Raw genomic sequence first — 23,099 nt, 5'->3', positions numbered from 1 at the left:
AATATTAAAAAATTATCTTTCAGTCCTTGCAGTTGAATGTAATATTCTGGCTCTTTACGAAGCAGCTGATTGCTTTTATTTAATATTCTGAGGTCATCTCCACCTTTTTAAGAATGGCATAGTAATTCAGCACCAAAATAAAAGCCAAGAGCTGATTGCAATCTTGATTTACTCAAATACTACAAACCAAAATGGGATGAATCAGAGAACATAGAGTTTGATCTTAGATAGTCAGCAATCCAAAAGGGAAAGAAAATCTCCCTGTCCCTACATAATGGAAAATATATTTACATTTTAACAGATGTTGTGGAATTCAAATGAACACAATAGATTTTCACCATCAATTTTCATTTAGCCAAAAAAGCAACATTTGGACAAAGTAAGGTGGGATGTTTTTGTGACAGACATTTACAGATTCATGGGGTGCAAAGATTTTTTTTCCCACTATATTGAAAAATAAATTTTCCGTTACTCCTCTGTTATTGGTGACATCGGATTAGCCTTGTTCTGGTGGGGCAGTAAAAGCCGTGACACACAATTCTCTGCTTGACGGCATCGCTAGGATCTTCATGGTCATGTGATGGAGGCATTGTGCCACCATTTTCAGTAATTAAAAGAAATCAGGCATAAATGGACTCAAATCCAGGACTTGTCAGCAATGTTTATGTTTGACCCTCCGTTCAACAAATAGAGCACAAGCAGAGCAGACGCACGTGACAATTAATTGCACATGTATTTGGTGACATTTTTGACTGTATTACAGCATCTAATGGAGTACTGTTTCTTGTTGTGTTGCCCTGGATAATAATTAGCTTCAGAGTTAGTGCCAATATTAACACTAGATACAAGTAACAGTGGCTTATTTAGGTGTCAGTCATGGCTCACTGGTAACACTCTCACTTCTGAGTCAGAACGTTGTGGGTTCAAATCCCACTCCTGGGATTTGAGCATAAAATCTAGGATGACACTGCAGTGTTGTACTGAGGGAGTGCTGCACTGTTGGAGGTCTTTCAGATGAGATGTTAAACCGAGGCCCCATCTGCCCCATAAAAGATTCCTTGGCACTATTTCGAAGAAGAGTGCTCACCGATGAGTTCTCCCCGGCCAATATTTGTCCCTCAACCAACATCACAAATGGATTATCTGATCATTATCTCATTTCTGTTTGTGGACCTTGCTGTGCGCAAATTGGCTGCTGCATTTCCTACATTACAACAGTGACTACACTTCAAAAAGTACTTCACTGGCTGTAAAGTGCTTTGGGATGTCCTGAGGTCATAAACGGCATTATATAAATGCAAGACTTTCTTTATCAAAACACTGGCATTCTTATACTGAAATTACCTATTTGAGACTGGTACCTGCTTATTGCATCAAGCATAAGTTTTACATTACTCTCTGGCCAGGCACATGCTCTGTTCCAAATGCCAGTGTAAATTAATGTTAGCAAAAAAAACATTGCAACTGTCTGTTAATAGAACAATTTGAAAATTACATTTTAAATGTTTTTAGGCAGTTCAATTGACTGCTTAGGTACTTCTCATTTGCTTTGCATCAGTTAGTTATACTGGAGTCAGTGTGAAGACAAAGCAGTGGGAGACTCTGTCCTTGAGGTAGTCCTGCATCACTTGCCAGAAATCGAACCTATTGACTTCACTCCCGAGTATTACGACACAGCTCATTGCACTGATGCAAATGTGTAATATAACTGGCCTGTAAAATAATCCAGTCTTCTGAAATTCAGCAGGTTGTTTTAACAGTCTGTGGGTTGTTTTGTATTACAAAACTAAGAATTTATAAAATTATAGGTACAACTCAATCTTTTTAAAACCCTTCTTGGTTGCTAATTTTGCTAAAGATCTTAGAATACAATTGAGTGCCAATGAGCTACATTTTCCAATCGAGGAATCATTTCCGCTGGTGCAGTTGTGGGTGTGGGGGGTCAGGACATTGTGTAATCACTCATTTCACTATTCCCCAGTGGACTTGCACAGCACTCTATTTTCCAGTCAATATAAAGTGCGTGAGAGCTTCATTAAAGTAAACAATTCAATAAGATGTCATTCAAATTCCAAGTTCCCTGCATGGATTGCACTGAGAGCTTAGTTAGCCAATAGAAAATACCAAACAACTAACTGAAGAGGGGCTGAATTCCAAACATGGTGGAATTACTATTCTATCTTCCAGCCAAGCTGCAAAAGATAAGTAAATCTCAACTGACAAAAAAAAAGTCAGCATCCTTGATATGAAACAATACACAAGGAATAACCACAACAAACTGTGACATAAATAAGACACAAGATGAAGCTTACAGTTCATTGAAAAATAAACTGCCGATGGAGTCTGCCAACATAACCCTCTCACCCTTTGAGACGGCAAGATGTGTGACCAGATGTCATTGGGTGATTTATTTTCTAGAAAACCAGTAAGCCCTCAAGTATTGCTCTGTAACAGTCAGGTTCACTGTGCTGTGATGGTCATTATAACTACTTTGAAGAATAAACTAGTTGTAATTTATCCTGCTGTCATCAAACTCAAGTTTTTTTTTTCTCTGTGAACACCAGGCTATATTTGAACCTCTACCAGTCAACTGAACAAATATGGGCCACTGCAGATGCCAAAAGAGGCCTTTGTTAGAATAACAGGTTTTAAGAAACATTTGTTATGGAAGATTACTGCAGAGAATACCCAGATTTAGCAGGAGTAGGAAATGAATTCCAGAGCTAACAGCCCAGGTAGCTAAAGGCTAATGATGGAGCGATGAAAATCGGGAATGCGTAAGAGGCCAGAATTGGAAGAGCGCAGAAATCTGAGGGTTGTAGGGGTGGAGGAAGTTACAGAGATAGGGACGGGTGAGGCCATGGAAGGATTTGAAAACAAGGATCAGAATTTTAAAATCGAGGCGTTGCCGGACCAGGAGCCAATGTAGGTCAGCGAGCACAGGGGTGATGGGTGAACAGGACAAAGGAATAAGTTAACCACTGCATTGACACAACATAGATTTTAAACATATTTTTTCAAGTAGAAAATAACCAATACTCACGACTGCAGTACTAAACTATGTATTCTCGTACGATGGTTCTTTTCCTGTTCTCGCCATCCACAAAAGCTATCTGACTGATCACTCTCCAAAAGGCACAAAGCAAAGTCTCCAATTTGAACCAGGCAGATTGAGAAATACTTTCCAGAAAGTAACAGGGGACCCAATCAATTTTAAATAACTGTTAAAGTCAAAAACAGCTGCCAATCAAATTCAAAAACAGCTGCCAATCAAACTCATAATCGAGCAAGTTTTAAAAGATGTTTGTATTTGAATTGAATGGCTTGGCCCCTCCCTCAAATAGCTGGCCGAAACAAAATTGCTAAAGTCTGTAACATTTGCATGAAACTAAATCAAGGCATAGTTTATAATTCCTTGTGTATTATGACAGATATGAGGCTAAATCGTAAGCAAAAAATAAATATCTGTCACAGTGCTCTGGTGCCCATAAAACCAAACGCAATGTTAGTCCGCACCTTGATAAAGAGAGGAAATACGACAAAAAACATGGGCGGGGGGAGGGGAAAGGGGGAAGGGCAAAGTAGAGTGAGGTGCTTACAGAGCAAAGCACTCTCTGCTCTCCTCTATACGGCATGAAAATTGAAGTAAATGTTTGTTAGCTAGCCAGAACTGCTTATTTTACCTTCCACGGAGAGCCACCCACCCATGGTCCTGGCACAGGGTTACTTATGGAGCTGCTCCTTTGACATCAGTTATGGGTACATCCCAGAGTGGCTCTGTTCATTAACTCAGAAACCAATGCTAATCCAGCAGTGTCTGTGTGAGCCAGGAAATTAGGGGCAGCAGTTCAGGCTGAAGACAGGGGGCTTTACAGTTCTCATTACTGTTTGTTTTGCTTCTTAGTATCACTGGCACACTTACTCAATGTTAGCACACATTTCCTGGTATTGACGCCTCCTTGATTCGAAGGCTGATTTGCCCGTGTCTATGATGCAGCTATGTTAATACAAAGAGTTTTTCATTGACTGATAAACTAATAGGGCAAGTGCAGGTGTGTTTTTATTTGATGTAAGTTCTATGTTTTGTGCTTATTTTAGTAGTTTAAGATTATTACAGTAATAATTTCTAATGTTGGAGTAGCTTTATCCCTATAATAGATATTGGTGTTAAATTGATCATAGTGCACCAGCTGAGAACTATCAAAACCGATCTGCTCAGGGAGACAGGAGCAGCTTGCTTTATTTTGCTGCTTTGTTCAATTTGAGTTGAATACTAGCCCCAATGTGTTGGGAGATTTTCTACAGTTCTTTTTCTTGGAAAGAGCAGTGTAAAGAATGGAAGGCTTTGAATGGATTACCAAGAGTAATGAATGATCAATGGACCCAAACTGTCAAACAGCACTTTACAGCTTAATTATCCATTACCTCAGACACTTAAACAGTGTGTATACACACATACATGAAATACCATTTTAAACTTTGAAGTTTCAGGAATGTTCATTAAACAAAAGAAAAGAGCTGCATTTATATAGCACCTTTCACAACCTCAGGACGGCCCAAAGCATTTCATGGACAACGATTTGCTTTTGAAGCATCGTCATTGTTATGTAGGCAAAGACGGAGCCAATTTGTACACAGCAAAGTTCAAACAGCAATGAGATAAATGACAATTAATCTGCTTTGGCGGTGTTAGTTGAGAAATGAAAGTTGGTCAGGCACAAGAATTCCCTGCTTTTCTTTGAAATTGTGCCATGGGATCGTTTACATCCACCTGAACAGGCAGACAGAGCCTTGGCTTAACATCTCATCAGAAAGACGGCACCTCTGACAATGCGACATTCGCTCAGTACTGTACTTGAGCACCCAATCTAGGCTGACACTTAAGTCTTGGACTGGGACTTGAACCCTGACCTTCTACTTCAGAGGTAAGAGTGCTACCACTGGGCCGAGCTGACACTTAACCTCGCCATTGGCATTCATTCCAGATTTTTCAAGATTGCGACCCTATGCAGTAAGTTTCAGATCAAGGTCACAACTGCAAAAGGAAAGAACATTAACACCTGATGAGGATTGGAAGTTATATACTCTGACAAGCCAGTTATACTGCACAGCATGCATTATTATGAAGTGGTCCTAGATACACAGTCACAAACTGTGTAGAATAACTCAGGAATGATATTGCCCAGATAGAGCTCTGGCAAGCAGAGAGAGACCACCATAAGGAGGACAGAACTTCGATCGGCAAAGTTCATGCTCGAATGAGCTTGTACATTCCTGTGTACGTTATTTTTACACACATGTTAACCCATCTAAATGGGTTATTTAAACTGTATCCTGTCAAGCATAAGTCCTGTTGACCATACAGCCCCATCCTAGCTGACCTACATTGGTTCCTGGTCTCCCAAAGCCTCAAACTTATAATTCTCATCCTTATGTTTAAATCCTTCCATGGCCTCACTCCTCACTATCTCTAAATCCCCTCCAGCCATACAACCTAACCTCCCTCCCAAAATCTCCATTCCTCTGACTCCAGCCTCTTGTGCATACCCCCCTCCTCTGCCCCACCGGTAGCAGCTGTGCCTTCAACCGCCTAGGCCCCATGCTCTGGAATTCCCTCCCTAAATGCCTCCACCTTCCTCTCCTCCTTTAAGACCCTGCTTAAACCCACTTCTTTGGCCAAGCTTTTGGTCCACGTATTGTGTCCAATTCTGGGCACTGCACTTTAGGAAGGATGTGAAGGTCTTAGAGAAGGTGCAGAAAAGATTTACTAGAATGGTTCAAGGGATGAGGGACTTCAGTTAAGTGGATAGACTGGAGAAGCTAGGGTTGTTCTCCTTAGAGTAGAGAAGCTTAAGAGGAGATTTGATAGAAATGATCAAAATCATGACTGGTTTCGATAAAGTAAATAAAGAGAAACTATTCCCATTGGCGGAAGGGTCAAGAACCAGAGGACACCGATTTAAGGTGATTGGCAAAAGAACCAAAGGCGACATGAGGAAAAGCTTTTTACGCAGTGAGTAGTTATGATCTGGAATGCGCTGCCTGAAAGGGTGGTGGAAGCAGATTCAATTGTGGCTTTCAAAAAGGAATTGGATAAATACTTGAAGGGAAAAAATTTGCAGGACTACAGGGAAAAGAGCAGGAGAATGGAACTAACTGGATTGCTCTGACAAAGAGCAGACACGGGCTCGATGGGCCGAATGACCTCCTCCTGTGCTGTAACCATTCTACTAGTCTATGGTCGCCCTTCCTAATATCTCCTTCTTTGGCTCAAGTGTCTGTTTTTTCCTTGCGTCTCTGTAAAGTGCCTTGGAATGTTTTCTTATGATAAAGTGCTATTTAAACGCAGGTTTATCCAATGTTGGTAAGGAGCTGCAGTGTCTCTTTAATATTCACTGGTACTTGGGTACTGATGATGTAAGCTGGAATGTAAAGATCTCCACTTTGCCTGACCAGAGAACGATGAGGATGTGGCAATATAGTGGCTTCAGATAGCATCATTCGAATCAATATTAAAGCAATTTCCTGTGGAGTCCTTTATTGAAACTTAACTTGAACTTTAGTCAGTTTCCTCAAACTGTCCATCAGACTCCTAATAAGGTGAATTATCTGGTGCGTCAGGCAAGATTTTGCTTTAAATGTTGATCTCACGCAACAATCCTCCTGACTGGATTTAAATCTGATTCCAGTCTGCACGCGCTTGTTTACAAAGGTTTATCGTTAGATTTTCAAGTAACACTTGTTCTTTACAAAAGGGAAAGTGACACCAGCACTGGACGACATTCAGCTCATAGTAATTCATTTAAAGGGGTATCACCTTCTTGGAAATGTTTGTGAAAAAGTAAGGAAAAAAAGGCTTTGCCTAACACAAAGAGCAATGTCATAAATCACATCATTGTCACTTGTAACAGGAAACATTAGGTATAAATGGGTCATTTTCAGGTTGGCAAGATGTAACGAGTGGAGTGCCACAGGGATCAGTGCTTGGGTCTCAACTATTTACAATCTATATCAATGACTTGGATGAAGGGACTGAATGTATGGTTGCTAAATTTGCTGATGACACAAAGGTAGGTAGGAAAGTAAGTTGTGAAGAGGACATAAGGAGTCTGCAAAGGGATATAAATAGGGCAAAAATTTGGCAGATGGAGTATAATGTGGGAAAATGTGAACTTGTCCACTTTGGCAGGACGAATAGAAAAGCAGTATATTATTTAAATAGAGAGAGATTGCAGAACTCTGAGGTATAGAGGGATCTGGGTGTCCAAGTACATGAATCACAAAAAGTTAGTATGCAGGTACAGCAAGTGATTAGGAAGGCAAATGGAATGTTGTCATTTATTGCAAGGGGAATGGAATATAAAAGTAGAGATGTTTTGCTACAGTTGTACAGGGCATTGGTGAGACCACATCTAGAATACTGTGTGCAGTTTTGGTCTCCTTATTTAAGAAAGGACATAATTGCTTTGGAGGCGGTTCAGAGAAGGTTCACTCAACTGATCCCTGGGATGAGGGGGTTATCTTATGAGGAAAGGTTGGACAAGTTGGGCCTGTATACACTGGAGTTTAGAAGAATGAGAGGTGATCTTATTGAAACATGTAAGATCCTGAGGGGACATTTCCCCTTGTGGGAGAGACTAGAACTGGGGGCCACAGTTTAAAAATAAGGGGTCTCCAATTTAAGACGGAGATGAGGAGAAATTTTTTCTCTCAGATGGTCGTGAGTCTGTGGAACTCCCTTCCCCAGAGAGCGGTGGAGGCAGAGTCATTGAATATTTTTAAGGCTGAGTTAGATAGATTCCTGATTAACAAGGGAGTCAAAGGTTATAATAGGTAGAAAGGAAAGTAGGGTTGAGGTCACAATCAGATCAGCCACGATCTTATTAAATGGCAGAGCAGGCTCGAGGGGCTGAATGGCCTACTCCTGCTCTTAACTCGTATATTCGTATGTGTGTCATGTCATGGGGATAAAAGTGAGAGATGGGACTTCAATGATTTTTCCTTAAACAAAATTGGTTTGCCAAACATTTATTCCATTTAGACAATGGCACTTTAAAATATGGGATACTCTTATCCTCCATTCCACAGGACTTTTCATGTTGCTTGTATGATGTGGCAGCAAGTACCAAAGACACTGCTTCTTAGGATAAGATTCCTCATTATTGTCACTGCAGGGGCAGGCGGCTGATTCAGATTTTAAAATCTCGTCACAAGCACACATCACACTTGTTCCATTAAAATGGAAAGTGTCAGCAGCTACCAGAGAAAAATTTAATCCCGTCACTCAGCCAAAAATCAAATCAAGGCTTCAGAAATAATATAACAGTATCCTATGCCCCTGTATATTAATACTTTGCAATTTTTATTCAAAGTCCAATGTGATGTCCAGCAAGACGAGGAACATCCATTTTCACTCGAGGCTCCATTGTCGAGGATGAAACTCCTTCTGCTGAACTGTGCATCATTCCAAGGTGGTGACCTGATGTAGGTCTTCACCAATGCTGCTCTGGAACCAAACACTAGGAGGTCTTACATCTTGCAGAGTGATGATCTATTGTCCCTCCCTTTGCTTAATAGCTTTCCGTGATAACACAACACTGACTGGGTACTCGATGCATGGAAGATCAGGACTACAATCACGGTGCTCTAATACGCTGCATTATCATGGATTTCCCCTGGTTTGATTACATTTTTATCAAGACATTTTAAACATGGGAGTTATGCAATGCGGAACGCTGGCATTTTAGGTTTAATTCTCGGCATTATTCGCTAGCTAGAATCTTAACCTTTACAACTGGGAAGCTGTTCCCACCTGTGTACCATCCCTTTAAAGCGTGACAAGTTTAAAACTGAATTTACCACATGGGGCACTTTAATAACCTGGCAGATCATTTGAAAAGAGAGATTAATCATTAAATTCAGTGGAACAACACAACTTCAAATGCTGCAGTGTAAAGATTAGTGAATCAAAGCACGTGAAAATAATTCAATGTACATGCCAGAAAACTTAAAAATTGAAGGGGCCATTTTAACCCTTCCCACCTGGCGGAAACAGGGGAGGTGGGCTGTTAAAATTGGCCGGGAGACTTACCCATCAGCATCCCTCCTGGATCCTCCTGTCTTCCATTTTAACCTGCTTTTCTGAGTAAGCGGCAAGGCACTGGTCTGAAGCCGGCGCAGTTCTCCTTTAAATATGCAGATTGGGTCCAATTACATCATTGGCCCCCGATTGCAATTTCAACTCTGGCCTGAGCAGGGAAGCCGTCGTAGCTTTCCCGTCAGGCAAAGACAGCGGGATCTGAGACCAGAAGAGGCCACTTTAGGCAATGTTTGTTCAAAAAAAACTTTCCTTGTGGGGCCAGAAGGAACAAGAGTGTTCCTCTGGGTCCCACAAGGAAATTTTAGGCTTCCCTTGCCCCAGGTTCCTACCCCTTCCCTCCCGTGGGATGGTCCTGAAACCCCCCTCACCACGACTTAGCCTTCATGCCAATGAGCCTCCCTTCAGTGCCTGCCGGCGGTCTCCTGAACTTCAGCTCCCGCCCGGCCGCTGCTTCCTGTCTGTTTCAAGCGGGCAGCTGACCGGCGGCATGAAGGCGAGGCCCAGGAGTTAAAATCAACATCCTGGGGGTCACCATTGACCAGAAGCTTAACTGGACCAGCCACATAAATACAATGGCTACAAGAGCAGGTCAGAGGCTGGGTATTCTGCGGCGAGTGACTCACCTCCTGACTCCCCAAAGCCTTTCCACCATCTACAAGGCACAAGTCAGGAGTGTGATGGAATATTCTCCACTTGCCTGGATGAGTGCAGCTCCAACAACACTCAAGAAGCTCAACACCATCCAGGACAAAGCAGCCCGTTTGATTGGCACCCCATCCACCACCCTAAACATTCACTCCCTTCACCACCGGCGCACTGTGGCTGCAGCGTATACCTTCCACAGGATGCAATGCAGCAACTCGCCAAGGCTTCTTCGACAGCACCTCCCAAACCTGCGACCTCTACCACCTAGAAGGACAAGGGCAGCAGGCACATGGGAACAACATCACCTGCACGTTCCCCTCCAAGTCACACACCATCCTGACTTGGAAATATATCGCCGTTCCTTCATCGTTGCTGGGTCAAAATCCTGGCATTCCCTTCCTAACAGCACTGTGGGAGAACCTTCACCACACGGACTGCAGCGGTTCAAGAAGGCGGCTCACCACCACCTTCTCAAAGGCAATTAGGGATGGGCAATAAATGCTGGCCTCGCCAGCGACGCCCACATCCCATGAACGAATAAAAACAAAATCACCTTTGCCTCACGCTGCCAAAGTCAGGGGTGGGTGGTTAGCACTCACCCCGTTCTCTACCCGCCCACCCAAATCCTGCCCCAAGTTAAAATTGCCCCTTTAGTTGGCATATTAAAAAAAAATCTTCCCACTGCAAATCTACAAATAAAAACTATACAAAAGGATGTACTGAGGCAACTTCCAGTCATACCACAGATACAACTTGCTGTAAGAAATGAAGAGTTAAAACAATCCTTTCCCTTTTTAATCGTTGATGGATTTTAAAAGAATTTCCCAACATCAATTTATTTTGGATCAGAGCTAAATATTCATAACAGATGCACTGTGCTGGAGAGTGGTTGGAAGCCAGGATAAGACAACATATTACAGCAGCTGCTGGAACTGTAGATCTGGAGAAATAAACTCTGGGGGTGGGAGGAGGTGGCAGACAGAGTACAACATAAATTCAGTCACAATGTTGATGCATAAGCTTTAGAACCATGTTTCTGTGAGATAAAAGGGAGTTGGCACATAATTAGACGTCGGAAATATATCTGGATCCAGCATAATAAAGATTCAACATTCAGTTTTTTTTCTTGGTTGAACATTATTGCTCATTAAGATGAGAGATGTCAGTGCACATGAACGGAGACTTATCATTTTGAGCACCCAGTACAAGCATGGCTTAGATGCAGAGTGAAGCATTCCCCTACTCTGCCCCAATCTCAGGAGCAGCACCCTCACCAGTGAATCACATTTTTCCCTTTCCCCACACACTGGCCATCCTGTAGCCTCTCTGGAAATGAGCAGATTGAGGATAGATTCGCGTCGCGGTCCCTGTGGGCACAAGGATCTCCACCAGGGACTGCCCACGCATACTTTATGTTGGGCCCTTACACTCAACAGACAGGAGACGACTTTCATCTCATTGCACTAGTGGGCTGGATTTCAACACAGGTCCCAGGAGTAAAAATGTCAGTGTCTAACCCATAGAATCCCTCCGTCGCCTAGTTCTAAATTGATTTTGAAATGACTTGGTTTGAGATTTTGAGAGATTTAAGTCGCTGTTATTCTCAGTACAGTAATTGTGACAGCGGAATTAATTACACCTCACCATTACTGCTGAAAGCTTTCATTACATTCATGCATATATTTATACTATGAGCTAAGTATAATCCAAATTACTACACAGTCTGATTAATGCTAAGTGAACTGCAGAGGGTTAATGGGGTTAGCAAGCATAAATACAAATCAGAGTTAATGGTTTAGTCAAGTGGTTTAATGTTGGCTAATTTATAATAACTTAAAGCAACAATATCTTAATGAACCAGGATACTTTATCTTGCAGTCTACAGTAAATCACTTCACAGTGCGGTAACATTTAGAATATGAGGTCGCTCGGTACTGATGGTCCTCGAGCTTTTAGTTCTACAAAAAAATAGGCCCTGTTCCATGATGACCTACATTTATGAAAAGAGATATTGACCTGGTAGATTTAAAATCTCATCAAGTAATGGCTATTTATCACCATCATAAACAGCTTCATTAACTGGAAATGAAATGTGAATTGAACTCTGAACTATGCTGCAGAACCCATTATCCAGTGCCTATTATGGCTAAAAGACTAACAATATTGAATTAAATTCAAAAGTTGTTTATTACATTTAAGGCAAGGCAGGGAATAGTGGATATTTGGGAGTGATTACAAGGTGGAAATAAAATCGGAGTTTGGGAGGGGTGGTGGATTCAGAGACTATCGTAAAACATAGGAGAAGCTCGACAGGTTTATAACCATCATCTATATGCTTCCCCCACACGAGACTGCAGTACAGCCTGCCATCCCTCACTGCTTGTTATTTTCACGGTACAGACTGTAATTACTCAGAGGGCTTTTTGGTTAGTTTTTTTGCTGACAGCAGATCTTAGTGTTGATGCTGCCAGCGTGCTCTATACCACAGATACATGTTTTATACACACTGTGCAGTGATATCACTGATGCATACTTTGAGAATGAATCTGCAGTTCATTATCAGGAAATCCTGTGGCCTGTACATATCTTATGGAATGAGCAAGATAAATGATCAGAAAAGCAAACGTAATCACACATAACAACTCGAGTTCCAGACACACCCAGCAATAACAAATACAGCCTACCTTAATCATTTCAAATCAATTCTACAATAATAGTGTTTCTGTACCCTTGAGACTAATCTCATTTAAAATGTGGAAAGTGCCTTTGCGTTCTACAAGGTACACAACTTGTTCTTTGTGCTATCAGTAGGAATGTTTGTTTTTTAAAAAAAAACACACACACATTTCACTATCTTCCTCCATGTTGAAGGAAGTCAAATGCTAGCGGACACAAATTAAAAACTTGGAAGCGAAAACCAAGAATGAAAGTCAATTAACATGTTATCAAGCCAAAGGTAATAGATTTCTGGCGCAGGTTACCGGGGAAAGCTGACAGTACAATTGAATGTGTTCATGGAGAGGGGGGAAATTTGAGAGATTTGGAGTGTGGGTGGATGGGAGGTTAGTCCTTTCAAAAAGATCCAATGATCTTTTCCTATGTCATTACAACAATAAAAGAAACCGCATTACACCGTGTTGAAACAGCTACAAAAATATAAAGAAACTGAACACTCAAAACACAAAGACAAGTGAGGACCTAAAATAATTGTGAGTTATGAGGACCATTAACATTCTACTTCAGTATATGCTGGACTCAGTAAATCGACAGGACACAATCTGAAATTTGGATTTGGCTGCAATTCGTATGGTCCGAACTTTATCTAAATTCAAACTTCTGAAAGCTCAGCCTTAACAGATGTCATGGCAGAAACGGAACCAGCGATTATCTGCCTGTCAGTATTTTAGATGCTGATCTACCCCCCACCATGCAGATATTAGATGTAAAGTCTCAGTTGGGCAGTGTTGCAGCTGGCTTTCCATTTTATAACATGGGTTTAAAATGGTAGCATCTGTTTTCGCTGGTAGGCGAAAGAGATATCATTGGGTGGACAGTTCCAATTGATTTTAGTCACACTGCTTTTCCCAAATAGTTATGTGGTGTGCAGGACAATTAAGGTGGAAAATTCAGTAGGAAGATAGCAACACTATTTGTCCCTACCATAGTAGCCAACACTCCTTTGGAGGATACATTCAGCCTCATCAACTCTGGCTAGAGAAAAGGAAATGTCAGTCTGGGTGCCTGATCGCGACCCAGTGACTTCTGTGGTAAAGTATGCATATAGAGTTCGGGCTTGATTGTGGTGCCCATCATGGTAAATAGCCTGCTAATGCTCTGTACCTGGGCTCACACATGAAGTACTACAAAGTGTAACTATATCCTTGGAACTGTCCCCAAGCACAAGTCAGTCCTTCAAATTAGAGAGCAAGAAATTATGTTCAAACCTTAAGTCCAAGTGCAATTAGTCGCTGCTTCGGGACCTGGTGTCACATCATCTATTTAAATAAGTAGTCCCCTAGCGCAGTGCAGTTGTGAATGATTAACTAGCTGTTTGAACTGGTTAGGTGGAACCTTCAGATGGTTGGTCTTTCAAATTGGTTTCAGCAATAGAATGCCAATCTTGTCTGTGTCTCTCCAGCAACTTCGAGAGATGTCTATCATTGCAGCTGCCTCTGGCTCCACCTTTTCGTAAAACAAACGTTCCTTATCTTTACTGTAGTTTTGTGAAAGATCACAGTAACTATGGGCAGGGGGAAGGCAGGAGAAAGATGAAAAAGAGGTGGAGAGAGATCACTGTTTAGCAGAAGGGGATGAAGCTACTCAAGGGCTGAGTTGCCATTGAACAGAATCTGTATATAGAGCCTGAGTTTGACAATGACCAGCGGGGTTATATACACTTGAACATTTAAGAATAATGAGCTCTGAACTATCGGCTTTTGCTCCTCTGAAGCTGCAAATACATCGGTCCTGGAGAGGTTTCTCCTCCCTGCATGTGCAATGTGTTAAGATCAAGAGACACAGCAGGCAAAATATTCAGTAAAAGGGTAAAAAAATATAGCAGTTACACTATACATGGAATAGGAACATTTTTTTTAAGCTGTGCATTTAAAGCTAAGATTCTTAGACGTACAGTTGGTGCACAAATCGCCACAATGGAGTCAAGTGGGTTTGAAGTTTTGAACAAATCATTTTCATTCTTGTTCACTGCAGGTAAACTCCACCCCCCAACTCCCGGATCAGGAACAGCACAGGTTACATGCAATCCTGACCTTCCTCCAGATTGCCACATGTCTTTAGGACATGGTCTTAACCTCAGCCTCAGATTGGTGCCCCCCCATTGTATTGTTGCATCACGTCTATTTCCCATGTCAGCCATCTGTGGAGCTTCTTTGTGAGAGACTATCCAGCTACTTCTAAATTATGGCCCGATTTATACTGTGAACATGCAATTACTGGGAAATTGATTGAAACTAGCCAAACTCATCTCGTTCAGGCACTTTACCAGCTACAAGAGGAAAGATACTTTTATCCATCAGTGCAGCCAGAGTTTGAAGTTGATTAGGAGCATCTATAAATGCCCTACAGTAGCTAGTCCTCTCTTCACACAGTTGTCTTAGTTACCCTTAGCTTCCAATTCATATTTTTGTCACTGGTGAATTTCCATCTTTCTCCTTCTAACTGAAATGCTAGGCACAATTCATTTTTCTTTTAAATCACCCACACATAGGGGCTCAATTTTAGGGGGCAATTGCGGATGCATTGGGGGTGGGGGGGGGGGGGGGCTCCAAAAATCCCGTTTGGGTTCGGAAGCCGGCTCCAACCTGCCGACTTCCGAGTTTCCCAGGGACCCATCTGTGTGCGCGCGGGCGACCCGAGAACAGAAGTCCTGCCGATGACAATTAAATAGCCAAATGTACCTCATTGAGGTACTGAAGGCACTTTACCTGTGATGGATGAAGTAATTGTAACCATTTTTTTAAAACTCACCTGGGTGGCTTGCCCACCGCTTCTGATTCACGCCTGAAGGGCCAGATCAGGGAAAAAGAAACAAAATAAATTACAGAAAATACCATAGAAAGAAGTTAAAACACAAAATGAACCTACCTTTGCACCCTGCTCCGATGTCTGATGTCTCCCTCTCTGATCTCCCTCTCTTCACCCCCGCCCCCGATGTCCTCCAGATCTTCTCCTCGTCCCCCCGATCTTCCACTCTTCCCCTACCCTGATCTTCCATTCCAGCGCTGGATGACGTCTCTCTCTCTCTCTCTCTCTCTCTCCTCCCCCCCGCCCCTCGCTCTGCAGCTCCTGACGGCAGCCAGCCTGTCAATCAGGCTGGCTGCCGGGCGCGAAACCCGGAGAGGACGATAATCCTCAGCAATAAACATGCGATCGCGTCGGAAACGGTAAGTTTTGTTCATGTGGGTTTGCCACGCGGACCCTAACCACCCCCCATGCCCCGCCAACCCGCCACCATTGCAAAATCGACCCTATAGTCAGTATTGTTCAAAGGTACTGACATTTCAGTGCAGTCTAGTATAAAGCTCTGGCAGGCGATACCAGCAGGCACATGCAATCTATATTAATCCTTTCACTGACCTTTAAGTCTAAACAACAGGTAAAACTGACTGACAGCACATTTCAAGTAATGGATAGGGAAAGATGCATTTGCTGTGTTTAATGATCTTTGCTGGATGTGCAGCACTGGAAAAGTCCAATTGCAGCCCATCTGCCCAGTCTTAAAGTTCAAAAATTACCATACTTCCCTCTCTTATATCCCTCAAACTGCTTCTTTTGCCAAAAGAAGCAATCAGTTCCTTCTTGAATTTGCTGACAGTATTCACCTCCACTATTTCCTTTGCAGACTGTCACACACCATGGGATCATGGCTTGAATTCTAATATTTAATTTTCAATTAATTTTCATCAGCAGAAAAGATTACCAAACTTAATGACCAACATCACACCACAATGTAAAACACATAAGTGAACAAAAGGAACATTTTTTTGTTTTGCAGAACTGGGCAGTTGTTTTGGCAAAAGAAGCAATTTGATGGATTAAAGGCAGAGCATTATGGTCATGTGAACTTTGGGACAGGACAGTTGGGCTGCAGTTGGTCTTTTCCTGTCCTGCACATTTCTAAGTTCCTATTGATACAGGAAAGATTAAACATCGTGAAAATCAAGCACATCTTTCCCTGTCCAGCTTTGACTAGACAAAGAATGGCACCCCTACTCTCCTATTTTAAACTGGTTTTCCATAGACCTTCATGTTAACAATGGCTTAGAGTGTTTTATTCACAGCCGTGTAGAATACCATTCAGTATGGTGTAGACATCAGACAACAGTTGCTGGCAGCTTTCTTGATGCTGTTCAGCAGCTTTGACTAGCTTTCTAGGTGCATTTGTGGGTTTCTTAGTTGTTGCTCTTGGTCATTATCTGATAAAACATTGTTGGAATGTACACATATGTGGACTTTGGGTGAGGACAAGGTCAGGCTCAGCAGTGATGCTTTCAAAACTTCAAAAATCTTACCAACACTCATGGTCTAGGCATTCGCAAAAGTTCTGCACATGTACAAGAGAGATTTTTGCAGCATTCAGATGAAACCAAAGGAACACAGCACAAAAATAGTACGAGGAGACTAGTCTGATTTTGCCCATCTCTAGCTTGAGACAATTGTAGAATCACTGCTGCCAGCCTGGCTGAGATCAGTGTAGACTCAACACAGACCATGGATTGAACCAGATCTCCTGGCCTGTATGGCTCAGTATCCCACCAGGTGGTACAATTGGCTTTTGTGCATCTTTTGCAAGATGCTGGATCTCTTACGTACCAGCCATAAGCTGTGGATGTGCATCCAAAAACAGTTGTGTTTCCCATTTCAGTCATGCATTGCGGGGCGATGCCATTCAGAGGCTAGGAGCTTCTCAGGCGCCAAGTTAAATATAAGAGGGCCACTCGCATGAGACACTTGCTTGCACACACCTGGTTACATAATCCCCATTAGTGGATGTCAGGGAGTACATCTCCAGCACTTCTCTCTGGGAATTAGCAATGACTCACTAATGGTGGTGTTTGCCCAGACCATGACCTCAGTGATGCACACTCTGTCCTGTTTTGATGGCATAGAAGTGCCACAAGTAGAACCTGTTGGGTTCATCGACATGCTTTCCATAGCACATCAAAGGCCACAGCCATAAAATAGAGCAGGCGGGACTGCCGGTTGTTTGAGCTTGAATGATCTACTGGTGATGACGACCAATGCTGCAAATGGAGACAAGTTTTCATTCCAAGCATCAGCATCGCTCATCATCTGCATGTACACACACAATGGGTGGGTGCAATCATCAGTACGACTTCTGTCACTACCTTTGATGAATTTGATGGGGCAATCATTACCCAGGAATATCCAGAGAACTTCGAGGGAAAATAAAAAGAGGGGAAAAAAATACTATGAAATGGGAATGCACAGACATCAGGCAGAAAAGAGAAAAATGCAAAGAATAACTACTTGTTACTCTTTGATCAAACTTTTGGTCACTTGTTCCACTGTGTTCTTCCATGGCTTGGTTTTGATTTTTGTCTGATTACACTCCTGTGAAGCGCCTTGGGACGTTTTACTATGTTAAAGGCACTATATAAATGCAAGTTGTTGTTGTTCTAGTTAAAACGATTTACATCCTCATCAACTACACCTGGTTAAACTACAACTAGCAATACTAACCACCTGATTCCTATTTCCTGGTATGCACTTGGGGTTATGGACAGCCCCCACACGAACCCAACCCGCCTTCCTGACATGTACTGGGGTACCAGTTGCATGGGTGCCATCAAGCCCTTGGGTCATGCATCCAAGTGCTCATTTTCCACGTGAAAATCTAGCCTATAAGCATCAGTGGGCTGTTCAATTGTACGCGAGGGGGGAATGCAGAGGTGCAGTTTGTCAGCAAAGACACACATGCACGTTGGAACCACTGGACAGTTACCAGAGTAGAAAGCACAGCAGAGTTTTCCTCTCGCTAACCCAGGAATACTGAGGCCAATTGCAGTCGCCCTAATGGCAGCTCAGTGAAATAAGGTAACTCAGCACAGACACGGGTTCAAACCTGGTCTGTATGGCTCAGTGACCACATCAGGCATTCCATTACTCCACTGAGCTATCAAGGGAAGTTCTCACGGTAACAATTTTATTCGTGTACTATTATTAAATAGCATCAGCAGCTGCATGTTAAAATTGGGCCATATTTTAATTATTCCAGCTGTGAAACTGCAAGATTTTCATCACACACATTGCAGTGAAGGGAACAGATATTTGATTGGTTTTTTTGCAATACTCAGGGGTTGAGCACCAGTGTAACTGACTGGCTGGGTTATAGCAGCACATCACCAATTACAGAATTTCTGTACATAAAGTAATACACTACAAAGCCCTAACCCCGATTGAAAGGCATTTCAATTCAGCATTGTACCACTGAGCTGCTTTCATCAGTCCTGCCACTAAGGGTGAGAAAACATCCTTTCATGTCAGAGGAGTCCAATCTGGATAATACCGAAATGTAACAATCATTATCTCCCTCCCACAATCTACATGCTTCCAAAACTCAAATTTGGCATCGCCTAACCTACTGCCTAATTTATCTCATGCTCTCACCTACTCTTGTCAACTTTGATGTTGTTCCAAACTGTGTGTTTTTCCCAAATGAAATACAAATTCTGGGTCATGCCTTTGATTCTTTTATAAACCACAGGCTGCACTCACTGTTAATGCCAATATAAACCATGCATCCTTTGAATAAATTATACACAAAACACCAAACTATTTCTAACCTGTGCTACTTTAAACACTAACAATTAATGTGAAAGCACAGTATCCCAGGGTCAGGATGTTTCTTTGTGTGAACTCACGATGTTAACTGAAGAAACAAATTTTGTCTTTTGATTTTAACTTTGTTCTGACAATCAGATCACATTCAAACTCTACCTTGCTCACATACCTACCCTATCTGTTGACCTCCACCTTGCTATTCCTCTCCGTTAAGTGAGATGACATACCTGAACAGTTCAGGAGCTTTCAGGAAGTCCAATTTGTAAAGAATTCTATTTCCCATTCATTTTCTTTCAAGAAGGCAGTGCAGGTTAACATGTGGCTAAATACTTACCACAGTTCAACTTGGATCAAGACTATACTTGTATAAATACCACACCTAGTCAGCAATCCTGGGTGTACCAGTCACAAGATACACACTGATACAATGCTAGAAATAACTTTAAAGCTCATATCTCGGCCTACAGGTACTTAGGGGTGGATATCGTTCCAGCTCTGAATTGGGCTGTTTGGATCAGGCCATGGTCTAACCAGACTTCACGTGGTTTGAAGGAGATAAATGAAAAACCACGAAATGCTAGAAATCTGGAGGGAAAAAGTACTGGAAGTGCAGTGGCAGGTCAGTCAGCACCTGAACATTTCAGCTAGGAGCTTTTGGAATTTGCCGAGGCACATAGACGGAAGCCAGGTTTCAGTTGCAACTCCTCGAATTGCATGGACTTCGATTTTTGTGATCTGCAGTCAGCTTGAGTCAATTATCCGAGAAGGTTAGCAAAGGTCACTATTGCCCATCACTTGCTGCATTTGCATTGCCTGCCATGTGTAAGCACTCTTCTTCCACCTTGCATCATCACTGTGTTGAAATCAGTCCTATTCACACTGCCTCCTCACCCTTGCCCAGGGCCTCGACACAGTGAAATTCGTTACTGTCTGGTCAGGCAAAGCAGAGCTTGGCACCTGTCTAGTTAAATTGTATCTGGAGAGCTCCACTCACCCACATCCAAATGCACATCTTGTTTTTATTGTTAGTGAAATGATGGCGTGACAGTCAGCTCTTTGCTGCCATTAGAAAGGTTTGGACCACCTTTCACCATTTTAGCTTCACCGCGGCTACAGTACAACTATAATTGGTGCAAAGCAGGCGCCAAGCACTGAGACTACCTTTCCCCAGGGAATCACACACCTCTTTCCTGAATTCAGTGGGCTGTCAGGGACTTCAGCACCTAATTATACTGCATTGATGAGATGCTGCAACACATCTATGTAAAAATGCAGTATAATTGGGCCACCATATACTGGCGTATATCCCTGCAGTACAACATAGTGCATGTGGACTGATAACCGGAAGATACCTACAAGGTGGAGAAGTTTCTCAACTTCTATTTTTTCTTTTTAAATACTTCTTGCTTTAGTCTCACTTTTGATTCTCTGCAAACTGTCAATGTTGCACAGTGTACAGATTCATTCCATGCAGTTTGAATGAATAATTATTTCCTTCTAACGTTCAAAGCAAGGCAGGTACATGAGTGACTTGAACAGTGACATCTTCGAATAACCAGCCAGCACACACCTTCAGTGTCCACATGGGCAAAGTACCAGAGGGCAGCCAGAGCACACGGATCTTTACCCCAGCCTGATGCAGTAGGGTTGATCTTCCACTCAAATCTGCTTGATTTTGGGCAGATCTCATTGAGTGGCAGTGGAAAATCTACCAGGGAGCCGTTCCATCAGCTCCCTGCTGGTCATCACCAATTCAAGGATATTCCACCAGAAAAGAGGGCATCCACTGAATATATCTGTCTAAATGGCATCTTTAAAGTGGACATTAGCAATGGGATCAGATCAGATGACACTTGTGCTATCATTTCTCTCACTGTAACGCTGGCAGAAGGACACCAGCAGGTTACTTGCCCTCGTTCTGCTGCTTCAGGTGTCCAAGGCCTGTAGCAGTGAACTTCCTCTTCTCCTTCCTCCCCCCCCCTCCAGCCCAGGCTCCCTGGTGCAGAGGGAATCTTGCCGGGAGCCTTCCAAAATTATGATAATTAGGTTGACGCCAGGAAAATCGGTTGAGGTCAGCACCGACAAACAGAAGTACAGCCCCACCACAGTCACAGTGGGAGTTCACCAAGGCAGAAAATCTCTCAGTATCTTCAGAAACGGAGGGAGCAATATTACATAGAAATTACAAACACAAACAGGTCATTTGGCCCAACTAGTCCATGGTTGGTGTTTACCCTCCAAACGAGCAGTAGTCCGAATCTCCTGTGCCCATTCTATTCCCATGTCCTATTAACTTCCTTTTCTTCGACCACCTCTTTAACCTATTCTTAAATGTTGACGTGGTCTCTGCTTCAATCACTAACTCTGGTAATACATTCCAATGGCTCACAACTCTCTTGTGTAAAAAGGTTTCTCCTGTTCTAAGTCTGATTTATTCTTATGTCTCCTTGTTTTAGACCCCTCAATCACTGGGATCAGGAGATGAGCCATTCCTCGCAGGAGGGGACAACAAAACAGTGTGCACTGATTAGTGATCAGTTAAATCAAATGATTTTCATAGAACAAACTAGAAAAGTCATCTGTTAACTCATTAATGATATGGTTTATATTTTGAAAACTGAGGCTGTGAAGATATACAGTTTTAAGTAGGTGCAGAAGATACTCCCCTAACAGTAATAAAAGACGGTGTTGGACACAGCAGGAAGTGCTGTTTAAGTTTATTGAGCTTATGTGATTTAAACACCTGGCACGACATAAAACGGCTGCAAGAGACAGCGTGTGTTAAAAGGATATCACTATTTTGTTGAACTTTCAAAGCCATTAGCTGTTTCTATCTACTGTGTTCCACCCCTTAATAATATTAAACACATCTTATCAAATATTAGGGAGGAGTGGGGGAGAGGAAAAAAAGGAAAATTAAAGCAGTATTCCAACTGTGTGTCAACATTCCACAAGCCTTAAAGCAGGCTGGCATGTGATCTCAGTTACAGACCATCTCCATTAAGTTGTAGAAGCCTTCATATTTATTAAACAAGCTAATGGCTTTGACAGTTTAACAAAAGAATGATATGCTTTTAATACACCCTCTCATGCAGCCTTTTTATGTCGTGCCAGATGTTTAAATCACATGATAAGCTCAATAAACTTAAGCAACACTTCCTGCTGTGTCCAACACTGTCTTTTATTAGTGTGTTAGGGGAGAACAGATTAGTTAATTGAAGTAATTGTATCTTACTTAAAGCTGTTTATCTCCACAGCATCAGTTATCAAAATGCAAACAGTATCATGAACATGTTAACATGTGACATTTGACTGTGGGCTTTTCTAGTTTGTTCTATGAAAATCATTTGATGTAACTGATCATTCCTCACTGCATACTGTTTTACTCCTGCGAGAAGTGGCTCATCTCCTGATCTCTCAAAGCCTCTCCACCATTTGCGAGGCTCAAGACAGGAGTGTGATGGAATAGCCACCACTTGCTTAGATGGATGCAGCCACAATACTTTAAAAAAAACTTGACACCATCCAGGACAGAGCAGTTTGTTTGATTGGCACTCCTGTCACTGGATTCAACATCCATCTCCTCCATTACTGGCGCACTGTAGCTGCAGTATGTACTATCCACAGGATGCACAGCAGCAATTCACCAAGGTTACTTGGACAGCACCTCCCTCCTCTGCAACCTCCACCACAGAGAGGGACAAGAGCATCAATGTCACGGAAACACCTCCCTCCAAGTCGCACACCATCCTGGAGTTCCCTGCCTAACACCATTGCCTCAAGGACTGCAGAGTTTCAAGAAGACTTGAGGCAATGGTGTTAGGCAGGGAACTCCAGGATGGTGTGCGACTTGGAGGGAGGTGTTTCCGTGACATTGATGCTCTTGTCCCTCTCTGTGGTGGAGGTTGCAGAGGAGGGAGGTGCTGTCCAAGTAACCTTGGACAGGGGGATGGGAACCGATGCAGGAAGTCAGTGGGAAATAAAATGGTGACAGAAACAAAAGGCAGTAAGGGAGAGTGTACAGAACATG

The 23,099-nt window shown here is 42.5% G+C and overlaps 1 protein-coding gene across 14 annotated transcripts in view; it reads right to left on the bottom strand.

Annotated features, from left to right (window-relative positions):
* Window positions 1–23,099, bottom strand: part of rap1gapa (RAP1 GTPase activating protein a) — a 477,305-nt gene that overhangs the window by 249,587 nt on the left and 204,619 nt on the right. The window contains exon 1 of one of the 14 annotated variants that reach the window (XM_067970462.1): window positions 3,684–3,830. The exons of 12 other annotated variants lie outside the window; for them this stretch is intronic. The gene's annotated coding sequence lies outside the window, so the exon portion shown is untranslated. Of the gene's footprint in view, window positions 1–3,043; window positions 3,198–3,683; window positions 3,831–23,099 lie in introns of those variants that run through there. One more of the 14 variants, XM_067970464.1, reaches the window with a different exon arrangement.

Source organism: Heptranchias perlo, chromosome 32, assembly GCF_035084215.1.
Source record: "Heptranchias perlo isolate sHepPer1 chromosome 32, sHepPer1.hap1, whole genome shotgun sequence".
Taxonomy (NCBI): Eukaryota; Metazoa; Chordata; class Chondrichthyes; order Hexanchiformes; family Hexanchidae; genus Heptranchias; species Heptranchias perlo.
The sequence above is the reverse complement of the archived record's forward strand: the minus strand, read 5'-3'. Positions and strand labels throughout refer to the sequence as shown.